Source organism: Cervus elaphus, chromosome X, assembly GCF_910594005.1.
Source record: "Cervus elaphus chromosome X, mCerEla1.1, whole genome shotgun sequence".
Lineage (NCBI taxonomy): Eukaryota > Metazoa > Chordata > Mammalia > Artiodactyla > Cervidae > Cervus > Cervus elaphus.
The window spans coordinates 117,070,307-117,087,104 of record NC_057848.1 but is presented as its reverse complement, the minus strand read 5'-3'; the positions used below and the strand labels follow the sequence as shown (position 1 = coordinate 117,087,104).

The window sequence follows — 16,798 nt, the reverse complement described above, 5'->3', positions numbered from 1 at the left end:
ATTCCTTAAAAGTTAAATGAATTTGGGTGTTTATTTCCTTAAAAATAAAAGTATTTCACAGGACTTCCCTGAAGGAAGTCCAAGTTAAGATTCTGTGCTCCCACTGCAGGGGGCATGGGTTCAATCCCTGGTTGGGGAACTAAGATCCCACATGCTATGTGGTGCGGACAAAAAATATTAAAAGTATTTCAGTAAACTTATTAGATGTTATATTTCATATAGCAATTTGCAGACTAAAACAAAAGTATGTAATCAAAATTAACTCTGGGAAGGAGAACATGATGGAATGAGAGTGTCATAAGGATGTCATGGACAACCACGGCTCTTTCTACCACTTTTCAGTTTTTACTAGAATGCATTCATGCATCACTAGTATAATTAAATACAAAAATAAAAAAAAATTAAAAAATCCTTCTCAATTAAAATGGACATGATTCCCAAGTTGCAATATACTTCCATCCATGGGGCTTCCATTGCCTTCAGGCACCCCTTGGTTACTCTATTTACCAGGTTAGGTTTGTATTCTACTTAACACTTAGTGCCTCACTCATAACACAGTGGGCATTCAAATATTAGCTGAACTGAAATGCACCTGGAAATGTGGAGAATAAAAATGACAAACACATGGTCACCAACAAACCCTATAATCTAGAAAGGCTAAATCATGCTCTAATCTTGAATGAAGCAAATTATTATTGAGTGCTAACAACATAGTCAATAATTACAAAGGCACACACAGAATTTTGGAAGAGAGCAAGACAAACATTTAACATACTGCCAGTGGTATAGAGGTTTTTGAAGTCTAAAATAGGCAGAAACCAAACCAGAATCAATTATTCCTGGCTCCCTAACCATACAACTATAAAATTCAAGGGTATACTATGGAAAACAGTGTGGAGATTCCTTAAAAAACTGGAAATAGAACTGCCATATGACCCAGCAATCCCACTTCTGGGCATACACACTGAGGAAACCAGATCTGAAAGAGACAGGTGCACCCCAATGTTCATCGCAGCACTGTTTATAATAGCCAGGACATGGAAGCAACCTAGATGCCCATCAGCAGATGAATGGATAAGGAAGCTGTGGTACATATACACCATGGAATTTTACTCAGCCGTCAAAAAGAATTCATTTGAACCAGTCCTAATGAGATGGATGAAACTGGAGCCCCTTATACAGAGTGAAGTAAGCCAGAAAGATAAAGAACATTACAGCATACTAACACATATATATGGAATTTAGAAAGATGGTAACGATAACCCTATATGCAAAACAGAAAAAGAGACACAGAAATACAGAACAGACTTTTGAACTCGGTGGGAGAAGGTGAGGGTGGGATGTTTCAAAAGAACAGCATGTATACTATCTATGGTGAAACAGATCACCAGCCCAGGTGGGATGCATGAGACAAGTGCTTCGGCCTGGTGCACTGGGAAGACCCAGAGGAATCGGGTGGAGAGGGAGATGGGAGGGGGGATCGGGATGGGGAATAAGTGTAAATCTATGGCTGATTCATATCAATGTATGACAAAACCCACTGAAATGTTGTGAAGTAATTAGCCTCCAACTAATAAAAAAATTAAAAAAAAAATTCAAGGGTATGAGAAAAATAAAAATAAGGGGAAAAAACTAACCTGCACTAAGTTCTATGGGCTGCACACTAGACATTTATGTAGAGTAAAACTTACTTTGAGGACTTAAGTGTCAGTTTGGTCATGTAAAGTATTGGGAGGTCATCATTTCCACCTTTACAACAAGAAAGAAGCTAGATCCACTGAAAATCAATGACTCCTCTTGATATGTCCAATGGCCCTATCAGAGAAATGAAGTCACAGGGCAAACCACCATCCTACTATCTGAAGAGATTGGTGCCTGCAGGATCTGAACGTGTAAGCTGGTGGGAAGATTAAACTAGATATTCTGACAAATTACTGGAGACCAGAGTATGGAAACATCATGATAGTATGAAGTTCCTGGGCTCCACATTGTGGGGGTGGGATTTCCCATCCTCAAGTTTTACCAAAAGGAATCCCACAAGGTTCCTACAGGGAGGATTAGGAAAAATGTCAAAGCTTCCACCAAGGTGCTGGTTGGCTGAGGAAAACTGCACTCACTGTGAAATCCACTCAGATCCCTTTCCTTTATCACACAGAACAAAAGGCTTAATGTGCAGGGGCTTGAGGGGTGGACTTAAGATCTCTGGCTTGAGGATACTGGTGGATACTCAGTGCAGCTGGGAGAAGGAACAGAGGTAAAAGAAAAGGAAGCTCCACCCCTGGAAGAGGGGCAGGGAATCTTGTGAAAGACACACTCAAGACACACTAAAGGCAGTTCCAGCACCTGCCTGAGAGTTAATCAAATCATCAGAGAACTCCTCCTCCCACACCAACCAACAACTGGCAAACCAGCTACTGGGTTAGCAATGGCGGAATATAACTGGGAGGGCTATACGAAATAGCTCTTGGGAAACAGCACAAAGGAAAAACCCAAAGCTAAGCAGAAGTCAAAAAGAAGGTATCATTAGAAGAATCAGAAATCTCTGGTGCCCATAGCAAAAACAAACATGGAACACAGGCCAACTCCTGACTAGATTAATTTAAATCCCCACACTAAAAGCCTAGCAGAAGGAAACTTGTGTTCTCCTGCCCATGTTCAGTTTTCAGCTTATTTATGAGGTATAATAAAACACAGGAAGATATTTCAAATGCCAAAACAATCATCAGATCCAGACTCAGTATGACACAGAAGTTGGGGCTATCAGAAATGAAATATAAAAGAATTATGATTATCATGCTAAAGACTAACGGAAAAGGTAGACAATATGCAAGAGCAGATGGGTAATTTCACCAAAGAGGTGTTAACTGTGATAAAGAATCAAATGGAAATGCTCAATAAAAAAACAGTAAAAACACACCATGCTCAACAGCAGAACTGACACAGACAAAGAAAGAATAAGTGAACATAAAGATCAAGTTTACTGATCAGGTCAATAAAAATAAAAACGAAAAGAAACAAAAGAGAAAAAAATAGAACACAGCATTCAAGAACTGGGGGGCAATATCAAACAGAATAACATACTTGTAATTGGAACCCCAGAAGGAAGAAAAAAAAGAGAACTGGGCACAATAATTATTTGAAGAAATAATGGCCGAGAACTTTCAAAATTAGTGACAGACAACAAACCACAGATACAAGAAGCTCAGAGAATATCAAGCAGCATAAATATGAAAAAAGAAAGCCACACCTAAGTAAATACAAAGTGACTGAAGGGAACCAGAGGCAAAAAGGCAAATTACTATGGAGGAACAAGATAAGAATTACAGCAGACTTATCAGAAACCATACAAGCAAGGCAACAGTGGAGAGAAGAAAAAAGTGTCAACATTCCATGAAAATTTCACATTCCATGAAAATGTCCTTCAAAAGTGAGGGAAAAAGAGACATTCTCAAACAGAAACAAAATATTTACTGACAGTATATCTGGCATAAAAGTTAATGTTAAAGGAAAATTCTTCAGGCAGAAAAATTATGAATGAGGTAGGAACTTGGATTAGCATAAAGAAATGAAAAGCACTGGGAAAGGAATAAATGAATGGAGAATATATTTTCTTTTCAAAATGTTTCAAAAATGAGGGACTTCCCTGGTGGTCCAGTGGCTCAGACTCCACACTGCCAACACAGGGGGCCTGGGTTTGATCCCTGGTCAGGGAACTAGATCCCACATGCTGCAACTAAAGAATTCACACACTGCAATGAAGATCAAAGACTGTGCGTGCAGCAACCAAGACCTGGTACAACCAAATAAATTTTTAAAAATGTTATTAAAAAATGTTTGAAAAGCCAATTTCCCAGATACCAGCCAAAGGTCAATCTTTCAAGCAGGCCTTCTAAAGATAGCAGCCTTAGGCCTGCTATATTAAATCTTTTCAGTGTGTGTGCATACTAAGTCTCTTCAGTCATGTCCAACTCTTTGTGACCCCAAGGACTATAGCCTGCCAGGCTCCTCTGTCCATGTGATTCTCCAGACAAGAACACTGGAGTGGGTTGCCATGCCTTCCTCCTGGGGATCTTCCCGACCTAGGGACTGAACCCACATCTCTTCCATCTCTGCATTGGCAGGTGGGTTCTTTACCACTAGTACCACCTGGGAAGTCCTTTTCAGCACAAGAGGGTTAAAAAAAAAACCCTGAAGCTAACATCATACTTAATAGTGAGAGATGAAATGCTTTCCAAGATTGGATCAAATTAAGGTTGTCCTCTCTCACCACTACAATTCTGATAAAGAAGAAAAAATAACAGTATTCATATTACCTGATTTCAAGAATCCTATGAAGCTATTGTAGTCAAGACAGTGTGGTAATGGCAAAATGATAGACATACAGATCAATTCATCAGAATAGAGATCTCAGAAACAGACCCACAGAAGCACTGTCATATTTTTGACAGAAGTACAAAAGCAATTCAATGGAGAAACACAGTCGTTTCAACAAATGGTTCTGGAACTACTGGACATCCATACACAGGAAGATGAGCTTTGACATACACTCATTTTCATGGCTGGTGGGAATGCAAAATGATAAAGAACCATTTTGGAAGATAGTCTGGCAGCTTCTTATAAAAACTCTGCAATCCCACTCCTAGGTATTTACCCAAGTGAACTGAAAACTTATGTCCACACAACATGTTTATTCAGATTTACTCATAACTGCCTGGAAGCAACGAAATTGTGTCCTCAAACAGGTGAATGAACAAATTGTGGTACATCCATACAATGGAATGCAATTCAATGATAAAAAGGAAAAAGTATTATTAGATGAATCAAGTAAAAGAAGATCAAAAAAGGCTACATATTGCATCTATTCCATTCATATGACATTCTGGAAAAGGTAGGGCTATAGTTAAAAATTCAGAAGTATGCTATTCTGAGGCATTTCTAGGAAACAAAACTGGCTGGATATATTTTTTAACAAGGATAGTTCTGACCAGGTCAATGGAAGTTCATATCACCATAACCATATACCACTTCTTTTTAGATAAACGTCCTTAATTTTTAAAATAGGGTAATATATTCACATGGCTTAAAATTCCAAAAGTATACATAAAAGTTTATGCAATGAAGTCTCCTTCCCTCCCTCTACCCCGGCCATGTGTGCCCCAAAGCTCAGTGTCTTGAATATCCTTCCAGAAATGTTATGCTTATATAAGCAAAAATGCATGTATTACTGCCCCACTATTATACACAAATGGTAGTATACAATATACAGTGCTCTATTTCTTGCTTTATTTTTCATTTTGTACATCTTGAAGATCATGCAATATCAATGTAATATTCTACTGTATAAATCAAGCCTTGATTGATCCTTAGGCTATAACCACTCTTTTGCTATTATAAGCAATACTCCAAGTTATATGCAAGTATTTGTTGAATTCATTTCTACAAGTGTTTGCAGGGTCAAATGATATGTGCATTTATAATTTTGATGGCTATTTCCAAGTCACTGACTTTTAAAATATCAGGGATTTTTAATTTTTATCCTAAGAGGGAAAAAAAGAAACTGAGATTCTATCACCAGGCAATTTTCTGGAGCTCTAAGATGTACAAAACACAGTCTTCTACTCAGTTTTCCCCATGTGCTTACTAGGATCCAGTTGAATTTTCATGTAATATATTTCAGGCCACAAACTGGTTGCAAAGCCTATTTCAGGTATGTAAAAGGTGTTACTTCTAAAATCGTCACAAGCAAAGGCCAAAGGCTGATGCCCCAAATTACTAATCACTGGCCACTAACTCTATAGTACAACAGTGGATTCTTTTTTTTTTTTTTTTACAACGGTGGATTCTTCACTGCAACCACACAGAGATTTTAAAATTTTGACCAAATAAAACATACCTAACAGAATTCTCTGTCCTTACTATAATGCCCAAATAAGGATTTCTTCTCTTAGGTAAAACTGTAACTCACATAAAGGTTATGAAGAAAGGCTGCAAATGTTTCTCTCATCTTTCAGGTAGTGATGGATTCCCAATTAACTATCTTTTTGTGTGACCTCAAAACCTAGTGCAGTCTAGCACATTACAGTTTTTGTGCTAAAGCCTGAACTGGAGGTTGAGGAAACCCAGGGGCTCCTTTGACAATAGCCATATAAGATCAGTGAGCAACCAAGCCACTCATGAGAATATATCTTGAGCCACACTGTCACCCTTTGGCTTCCTTCCACAAAAACCATCACTCAGCTTCAAACTCGATAAAAGAGAGATGGCACAATCATATTATTTAGTCTCAAGAATACACCACATTGTGACTTCCCTCGTGGTTCAGTGGTTAAGATTCTGTGCTTCTAATGCCAGGGGCACAGGTATGATCCCTGGTTGGGGAACTAAGATCCCACAATGTTGTGTGGTGTGGCAAAAAAAAAATACACTACATTTATAAGTAAGTGTTTAAAATGATTTATCAAAGGAAAAGAGATTATATTCATTAATAATTATTATGCATTACTGCAGTAATGGTCCTCAATTTTCTCACATCTCCTTGTGTCCACGCCTTGAAGGGTCCCCTCCCACAATGACTCTGGGCTTGGCCAAGGAACTTCTGTGGTTTGACTGATGGGACAATATCAAATGTGACACAGACAGACACTTGAGAAGTGCTTTTGCTTTGGTGCTTGCTCTCATCTGCTACTCTTTGTGCCTTTGAGACTATGATGTTAACAAGTCCAAACTAGCCAGCTGGATGAGGGACCACTTGGAGTGAGGATGAGCCATCCCAGCTTAGGGCTTCCTAGACCAACCAGCCTGGCAACTACCAGATGTATGAGCAAGGCCATCCTAAATCATGCAATTGCCAGCTAACCACCCTCCCTCCCCTTCTCCAAAAAAAGTTAACTGACACAGGCTACTCCAAAGTAAATATGTCTATGGTCCAATACATATGGAAAGGGGAAGAGAACACTGATCTTCCCCCATGAAGTTTACTCTGCACATAATAGTTCCAAACAGAAAAACCTGCAGTAGCTGGATGAGAGTAAATATATAAGTATCGAAAAAATTCCTGAGTCCTCCATGATTCTCACAAATTCGCTGTCTGCCATCACAGATGGCACACACTAACACACACACACAACACAAAAAATTTCCATTTAGTCAATGAAGCATCTTTATCATGATATATTTAAACCAAAGCCTTATAGTCAACAGTTCCACTTCTAACACGAACTCAGGTTTCCAGGAATTACTTTTTCTTTCAATTCTACTTGTTTCCCCATTTGACAGGGCTTGGTAAAAGCTGAAAGAGCACCCTCAATGCAGCAGCCTAAAAAGCATCAGGTAATACGAGCCCAATTAAACCTCCTTCTAGAAGCATTCCACAGGACCAGCTTCTTCCAGCATCACAGCAACTCTTTTTAGCCATGTTAATGGTGGGCAGTAAAAACTGTTTAAGATCTACACATTTGGGCCAGAAACATTGCCTCTATTGGATCACTAAGTGAGACACTAAAAGGGAAATGACTCTCTTAAGCCACTTTTGTTTAGGCCTCAGGAGATGACTTTCTGGATTCACACACACACACACACACATACACGACTCTCTTAAGCCACTTTTGTAGGCCTCAGGAGATGACTTTCTGGATTCACACACACACACACACATACACACACAGACACACGACTCTCTTAAGCCACTTTTGTAGGCCTCAGGAGATGACTTTCTGGATTCACACACACACACACACACACACGACTCTCTTGAGCCACTTTTGTTTAGGCCTCAGGAGATGACTTTCTGGATTCACACACACACACACACACACAGAGAAACACCTTCTAGCAGCCTCCTACAGCCCTTGGAGTAAAACACAAGCTCCTTAACAAGGTCCCCTAAGACTCTGTCAATCTTCCCCAGCCTATCTCATCTCTTTCCCCAGGTCCAAGCCAAACCTCTTTGGATTCTTTCCACCTCTCTCCCACCTCAGTGCCCTTACAACACCTGCTGTTCCCTCTGCCTGGCAATCCCTTTTCTCTTTAACCCTGCTTTTTCCTGCTAAGTCTTCAGGATCCAAGGCACCATGCTGGTCTCCATCTCCCTCTCTGAAGCATTCTACCTCTTACTTGCTGTTTGACCTTAGGCAAGTTACCTTTGCTTCACCTCTTTGAGCCTTATATCTCAGAAGACACCCTGTGATAAGCACTTAGCACAATGCTTAGCACACAAGAAATGGTTAACAAATCATCACTGCTGTTATTGCTATTATCTCATAGTAATCTTCATTGCAATTTAGTACAATTAGTAATTAGATATTTATTTGTAGAAAAATAGAAACACCTCCTTGGATTTCACCTTAATACCTAATCCCTTTCATGCTATTACCCCCATAATGCAATTCTGGAAGGGAAGATGAATGTTTATAGAGCAATTATTACCTCAAAACTGTGTTTTGGCAGAGGAAGAAACTGAGGCACAGTGAAGTTAAGTAACTGGTCAAAATCAAGTGATGGATTAAAATCCAAGTTGGCATGACCCTACAGCCTGTGCTGTATATGACACCAAAGGTTTCTTTAACTCATGAACATGAGTTAAAGAGCAGCAAGCTAAGAAAGAAGAGCAGCAAGCATCAGAAAAAATGAATCTTCACATTTACATACTTCCCAAACGACTCCCAGGTATTTAACTCTTCAAATCCTTAACCAGCCTGATGTTCCAATCAGCCATGTAAATTCCTTCAGCAGAATACTCTTCCCCTTGATTGAGATGGTAGATTTCCTTACCTTTCCACTGGATGTTGAGCTTTCAAGGGGATGAATATCTTTCACCTCTTATACCCCTAGCAAACAGGTTTGCTAAATAAATTAAAATGTTGGAGAATATATAATAAGTACAAAGTTGGGGAGTGGTGGAATGAATTTTCATTAAAATATTCAAGTTTGGCACAGCTAAAAACAAACTAGACAAAATGACAACAAAAAGGGAGTTTATCTTAACCACTCTTACAACTGATAATGATTTCTATATCTAGCACCAGAGATTTCACGTTAGTTACAAATATGTATTTTACAACTTTAGGTAGACCACTCACCAATATTCTGCTATACCCAGCAGCTGCAGTCGAGCCACCCTCATGAGCAGATGCCTTTGACAAATATCTCAATGGTTACTTTCAAATGGGTCATAAAAAAAAACAGAGCAAATGATAAAGCAAATGGGAACGAACTGTTAGTAAATGGTAAGTTTGAGTAAAAGGAATACAGGAGTTCTTTGTACTATTTTTGCAACTTTTCTGTAATTATAATATTATATCAAGATAAAAAGTTCTATTATATCAAAAAATGTTCTGAAATTTTGAAATAAAAGATTTTTCCCAGGAGATTGAACACACAAGGTACTGGTCATGCTGGTACCATATTACCTTGTCACCTGTTCCAAAAAACACACTTTTAGAGTTGTGTTTCCTGGCCTATCAGTCAATATCAAAGGACAAAAAACCCCATGGGCAACAGGGCTCAGCCACTGCTTCTGGGTTGGGACACAGATTAAATTATTTATTGCTTGAAGAGTACTAATGAACGCACAGGTATCTCCTATTGGACAAAGCTCCAGTCCTATTTCCCACACCAGGCACCCTACTTTCTTCGGTCAGCTACCCTCTGAGTCCTTACTTTCCTTTCCCCAAGCTCAGTTATGGGGCCAGGCAGATTCTCCTCAGGACACCTTCTTGCTCACTGTTCCACCCACACAAGAGAAGCACAGAGACAGATCTGATGGTAAGAGCTTTGCTGCTATTGTCTATGGAGAGACTTACAGGGAGGAAGAAAAAATAACCCTGGGGGAGTCACAAAGATTCCAGAAAACAGAAAACTCAAAGCAGTAGTTACTTGGTCTGTAACGACCACTTGCTAGCACCCTTTTATTCATTCATCACTTCTACCTACTCGTCCTAGACCTTCCCCACTCCCCAAACCAGAATGCTTCAGCTTTCCTAGCCACTGTAAGTGGGACAACAGGTAGAAATTTGTAATTCATTCAAGTGTCCCCATATTAGCCATTTCAGAAGAGTGCCACATGGGTGTCACCCAACACTCAACCCTCACCTATAAGGTGAGACAAATAAAGGTCATAGTAAGTTATCCTCTGATGAGATTTTCTTAATGTAAACCAGCATATGATCTCTACCTTCCTCAGCTCCTGTTTTGTGTTAAGCTCTATGAGAAGGTAGATGCATTATGTCCCACACAATGTTCAACCTCTGTATCCCTGATCAAGGCTTATTAGAGCCCTCTGTTTTGCCATGTCTTCAAAAACACCCAATGCCTTCTGCCTCTTGCCTCCCCCCAATATTTGCTTAGTTTCAGCCATACCTCAAAGTAGTATGCAGAAAGAAGAAATGGCTTTGTGTAGCTTAGGGGAGAAATGGGTTATTAAGAGTTGGTGGAACACAAAGGAGAAAAAAGACAAGCATTACCAAAGGAGATCATATTCAACCTATAACCTTCAACATCCTTTGTTCTTAAATATTTTAACTTTCACTAACCCATACAACTCAACTATGAGAGCCATGCACCATCATCTGTCCTGCTCCTGGGAACCTTCTCTACAGGCCAAAAGGTGGGTCACAGGTGCCCCTCAGGCTGCTTCCAAGTCACTCCTGGCGGCCAGCTGATCACAAACACTTCAGGAAGGACAAAGGACACTTCAGGGGAGGCCCTTCTTCACTCTCCCCTACCTGTGACCAAGATTCACCTACTCACAGCAACATGACTCAGAAAAGTGGGAGAACGCAAGTGTAGGTTCTAGAACCAGACAAGGACCCCTGAATATTTCAGAAATGACTCGACGAAGAATGCAAGAAACTCTGTCAAGGCACCAAGACTAGGTTACAAGCACTTCTCTAGCAAACAAAACTGTAGAGAAGAGCATAGTTGAAGAAAAGGTGTCAATGATGGTAGCTAACACTGAGAAGATCTCATGTAATTCTTTCACCCTTGGAGAGAGTTTTTACCCTCTTATAGTTCAAGTATTTAAATTCAGAGCTCACTTTAGATGAAAAAGAAAATGACGTGTTATAAAGGTAGATAGAATGCCTGCCTGCTAAGTCAAGTAGGACTCTGCGACCCTATGGATTATAGCCCGCCAGGCTCCTCTTGTCCATGGGATTCTCCAGGCAAGAATACTGGAATGGGTTGCCGTGCCCTCCTCCAGGGGATCTTCCCGACCCAGGGATCAAACCCAAGTCTCCTGCATTAGCAGGTGGGATCCTTACTCCTAGGCTAAACAGAAGAGGGGGAAAAAAAAACTACATCTATTTTCACTTATCCACGTGATGCTATAAAAGCATGAGAACTACACTATTCAAAGGGTACGGAGGCCTAGGATCCACATTCCCATTGTTTACAGATGTTATGAAAGTAGTAAATAAAAATGCAATGCTTTGTTCAGGCCGACTCCTTTCTCACCCCCACCCCCACCCCCCAGGCTGACAAGAAATGGCTGCAGGGAAGGTATTTAAGAGAACTACTCTGGGAAAGTGGATTCTGGGTTGCTTAAACTAAGCCAAGATATTGTGCAACCAGTCTTTACCTAAATTATTTTCCATTACTTTGCCAGTTTAGAGAGAAGCAGACAGTTATCTTTATCAGAGAATGAGGTCGCCTTTCCCTCCAGGCCACTGGAATCACCATCAACACGGTTTTGATTTCTTACACAATCAGGCGCGCGGGGGGTGGGGTGGGGGGCGAGGAGACCCGCGGGTGGGGGGGGGGGGGCGGACACGGAGCGTCTCATCCTCAGTTTCACAGATCAACGGATCTCACATCGAAAACAACCCCATGAACATCTGAGAGCATGGATTTCCTTGCATCTCAGAAAGTCAGAGAAGCGGCCAAACAAGTTTCTTGCCAAATACTTAGGAGCTGCATATGTCCCAGGGCTACACAATAATACCAACTTTTAAACATGCCTTCACATACCACCATTATGGTCCCACACTCGAGGTCCCTCCCCCGCTTTCCCCCCTCACAAATAATAAACGCAGGTTGGTTACCGCGTGCAATTTAAAGCCGGACTTCACCGAAGCAGTAGCTCCGAAAAGCGAGAGGAAAAGATTGGAGGCAGACTTTTTTGTTTTTTAATCGATATCCCCACGAAGTGGGGAATAAAACCAACTCAATCGCTGGAGAAAAGTTAACTTTGCCGTGCCCAGCGGTGGGAAATTTTTCCCTTAAGATTCGGAAAGCCCTCCCGTTTTTCCCACCCCCGCCCCCCGGACCGCCCGGCACTCGCCGGTTGCGGCGGCCCAGGACCGGCAGCTCTGAAACAATAACGCGAGGGGGAGGGAAAGTTCGTCAGCCCGCGGGACGCCGGGGCTCACCAACGGCGGGACCACGCCGCCGCCCGCACCGCCCGGCCCCCAGTCTCTGGGTCTCGGTTCTTCCCGCCCCTCAACAGCGAAACAGTCAGGGTGCGCCCCCGCTCCCTGGAGCATCCGGCCCCAGGCAGCCCGCAGAGCGGGTCCTCCCGCCGCGGGTCGGACCCCGGGAGCCCCGAGAGCAGGCAGTGAACCGGGAGGGAGGGGGCGCCAGGAGGGGGCACCGGAGGAAACGGCCCCAACAGTTATGGCGCTCAATTTCTGCCCGAGTGTAGCCGCAGCCGAACACGGCCGGCCGCCCCCACCACCCACGCCCCCGGGCCGGCCACCCAGCGCTGCCCGGAGCCAGCCGAGGAGCCACTGGGCACTTTACCTCAGCCCACACACGCTCTCGGCCCCAAGGCTCTGGGGACGCCGGAGGCCACCGCCGTGTGGAGCCGGACGGACCCGGAGCGCGGCGAGGTTGGTCTGGGACGTTGCGCTCTGTGGCGCCCGTTTCCACCCCCTGAGGCCGCCACTCCCGCTACCCACCCGACGCGACGCCCCCCAAACCCGCTCGCCCCGCGTCCAGCGTCAGCGGCGCCTACCTTGGCGCAGCGCGACCGCTGCTCCTTCCCGGCTCCACACTAGGGCCCGGCAACGTGCCGGGCGAGTCCTGTAGAGGTGGTAACCGCCCCCTGAACCGCTCGCTTTCTTCTCTCCCCTCCCTCGCACCTGCCCCCTAATCTCCTCCCTTACCCCCCGCCCTCCGCCCCGCCGCCGGATCCGCCGGGGCCGCCCCCCGCGCCTCAGCTCCCGCCCTCGGCCCTCGCCCGCCCGCCCGGCCCGTCAGGCCTCAGCGCTGGGCAGGCGGTTGGGCGGCGGCGGCAGCGAAGGAGGCGGCAGCGGCAGCGGCTGAAGCGGCGCGGAACACTATTGTATTCCTGACACTGTGCGCTCCCACGCTCCGCCTCTTCCCCTTCCTTCCTTCTCCACCGTCTCCCCAACCTCCGCGTTCCACTCCAACCGCCCCCCCACCCGCAGCCAACCGCCGGCCGCGCTCGCCCTACCCGTCTCTGGCTCCCTGCTGTCCGACCGCCCTGACCGCCGCGCGCTCTTCTGGCGGGCCAGGCGCAGTTTGCCACCGCCGCGCGCCTTGAGGCTCCGCCCACTTAGTGCTCCCGCACGCGCCGCGCGGGGCTCCAGGTGGGTTCCTCTCAGCTCCTGCTGGGTGCGCTGCAGCCTGGAGGCGCCTCACCACCTCTGAGGGCTGGAGACGCCGACGACGGGGAGGTGCCTGGGTTGTGTTGAAATACTACCTAAGCTTTTCATGGCCCCTTTCAACTCTGAAGTTCTATAAGTGGACCCTCCTGTATGCAACTCGTTGTCGGTCACTATTGATTTAAGCCGTTTGCGCTTGAATTACACCTATAATAATATTCAAGCTGAAGTGGCTATTCACAGAATAAATTTATTCAGTTGCAGGCACAAGTGGTTTATGAGATGTGGCTTTTTGATGAGTCAGCTTGGTTAGGGAACAGCCCCCAGTTATTCAGTCAAACACTAACGAAGGTGTTGCTGTGAAGGTATTTTCGTGTAATTAAAGCTCCTGATCAGTTGACATAAAGTGAGGGAGATTATCCTGGATAATCTCGATGGGCCTGGTCATTCTTTTCGACTGCGTGCCCTATAGATTTTGGACTTGCTTAGCCGGCCCCACATTTGTAAGCCAATGTCTTCTAATCAATGAATGAATAAAAGTGTGACTGTGTGTGAGTCTTTGTGTGACTATCTCTGGTGGAAAACTGACTCATACAGATGTTTAAGCAGCAAACTCTTTACCATGAACTCATAATTGTCATTTTCATTCACATTTCTAGGCTAAACAAAAATGTGGGCTCTTTTTGTATTTTGTCTGTTTGCAATATTAAAGATGTAGTTCTATTTCGTAATGTGCAAATATGTGAATTCTAAAATATTTGTGGTCCTTCAGACTTACCTCATTTACTTATTATCCTCCTTTTATTTACCTCAATATTGCTGGACTGTGCTGTGCTTAGTCGCTCAGTCGTGCCCGACTTTTTGCGACCCCATGGACCCCATGGACCCCCACCAAGCTCCTTTGTCCATGGGGATTCTCCAGGCAGGAATACTGGAGTGGTTTGCCATGCCCTCCTCCCAGGATCTTCCCAACTCATGGATGGAACCCAGGTCTCCTGCATTGTTGGCAGATTCTTTACCAGCTGAGCTGCCAGGGAAGCCCTACATCAATATTATACTTAACTTATTTTGAAATAATTATAGATTCACAGGATCTGTAAAAAAGAAAAAAAGTATTACAGAACAGTTTCAAGTACTCTTCACCCGATTTTCCCCAATGGTAATATCTTACATAACCAAGATATTGACATTGGTACAAGCCACAGTCCTTACTCAGATTTCACCAGTTTTAAATGCACTCATTTCTGTGTTTGTGTGTATAGAACTGTGCAATTTTATCACATGTGAATGGAATCATACCTTTTGAAACTGACTTTTCCTCTTCACTCAGCATCATTTCCTTGTGATTCATCCAAGTAGTTGTACATATCAATAGATCATTCCTTTTTATTGCTGACTGGTAGTATTGCTATGGATGTACTACAGTTTAACTATTCACCCGTGCATGGGTATTAGGATTGTTTTCAATTTTTGTGTATAAGAATAAAACTTTGATGAATATTCATGTAGAGTTTCTTGTGTAAACATTAACTTCTCTGTGACAAATGCCCAGAAGTGCAATTGCTGGGTTGGATGGTATATTTAGTGTTATAAGAAACTGCCAAAAATTTCCAGACTGTCTATACCATTTTACATTCCCACCAGCAATGTAGAGATCCAGTTTCTCTACATCTTTGCCTGCATTTGATATTGTGACTATGTTTTTATTTTCATCGTTCTAATAGATGTGTCGTGATACCTCTTTGTTTTAAATTGCATTTCCCCAATAGCTGATATTGTTAAACATCTTTTTATATGCTTATTTGCCATTTGTATATCCTCTTTAGTGAAATGTCTGCTCATGTATTTTGCCCATAACATTAATTTTTTTTTTTTTTGGCTCTGCTGGGTCTTTGTTGCTATGCAGTCTTTCCTCTAGTGGTGGCAAGCAGGGGCTTCTCATTGCCGCGACTTCTCTTGTTGTGGAGCACAGGCTCCAGGGCAGGCAGACTTCAGGAGTTGTGACACGTGGGCTCAGTAGTTGTGGCTCCTAGGCTCTAGAGCACAGGCTCAATAGTTGTGGCACAGGGGCTTAGTTGCTCCCTGGCATGTGGGATCTTCCTGGACCAGGGATTGAACCCGTGTTTCCTGCATTGGCAAGCGAATTCCTCACTACTGAGCCATCAGGGAAGCCCTACCCATTACATTTTGAGAATTCCTTATATACTCTAGATACAAGTTCTCTGTCAGATAAGTGATCTGCAAATATTTTTCCCAGTCTGTAACTGGTCTTTTCATCCTCTTAAGAGATTTTGAAGGTCAAAAATTTTAATTTTGATGAAGTCCAACTTTTCAATGTTTGCATTTATATATCATGTATTGCTGTCATGTCTGAGAAAAATTTCACCTAGCCCTAGGTCCCACAAAATTTTCTCTTGTATTTCCTTGTAAAAGTATTATAGTTTTATATTTTACATATAAGGCCATGATTCATTTGAATTAATTTTTGTATAAAATGTGAACTTGAGGTCGAGGTTCATATTTTTGCCTATGAATGTCTGATGGCTGAAACAGTTTGTTAAAATAACTATTTTTTTCCTCCATTGAATTGCTTTTGCACCTGTGTCAAAATCAATTGGGCATATTGTATTTGGCTGTTTGGGGGCTATTTCTAGGTTCACCATTCTGTTTTACTCTTATACCTGTCTATCCCTCTGTGAATACCAAACAGTCTTTCTTAAAATTTATTTTTAATTGGAAGATAATCACTTTACAATGTTGAATTGGTTTCTGCTGTACAACACCAGTCTTGATTACTGTAGGTATATATTTCTTTATTCTTCTTCAAAATTGTTTTAACCATTCAAGGTTTTTGCCTTGCTATATAAATTTTGGAATGAGCCTGTCTCTATCTACAAGAAACTTGCTGGGATTTTGATAGGAATTGTGTTGAAACTATAGATCAATTTGGGGTGAATTGAAATCTATACTATACTGAGTCTTCTAACCCATAAACACAATATATATATCTCCATTTATTTAGATATTCTTTGATTTCTTTCATCACGTTTTGGAAACTTCAGCATGCAGTTCGTGTACATGTTTTGTTAAGTGTATACCATATTTCATTTTCTTTGGAGTGACTGTAAATAATATTGTGTTTAGAATTTCAGCTTCTTTATTAATTATTAATATATAGAAATGCAGTTAATTTGGGGTGCTGATCTTGTATTCTTTTTTTTTTTTTTTTTTTTTTT

The 16,798-nt window shown here is 42.6% G+C and overlaps 1 protein-coding gene across 2 annotated transcripts in view; it reads right to left on the bottom strand.

Annotated features, from left to right (window-relative positions):
• JADE3 (jade family PHD finger 3) overlaps nucleotides 1-13,501 on the bottom strand; it is a 139,755-nt gene extending 126,254 nt beyond the window's left edge. Inside the window, exon 1 of one of the 2 annotated variants that reach the window (XM_043896152.1) lies at nucleotides 13,412-13,501. The gene's annotated coding sequence lies outside the window, so the exon portion shown is untranslated. Of the gene's footprint in view, nucleotides 1-12,949; nucleotides 13,091-13,411 lie in introns of those variants that run through there. The other variant, XM_043896150.1, reaches the window with a different exon arrangement.
• Between the last annotated feature and the right edge of the window lie 3,297 nt (nucleotides 13,502-16,798).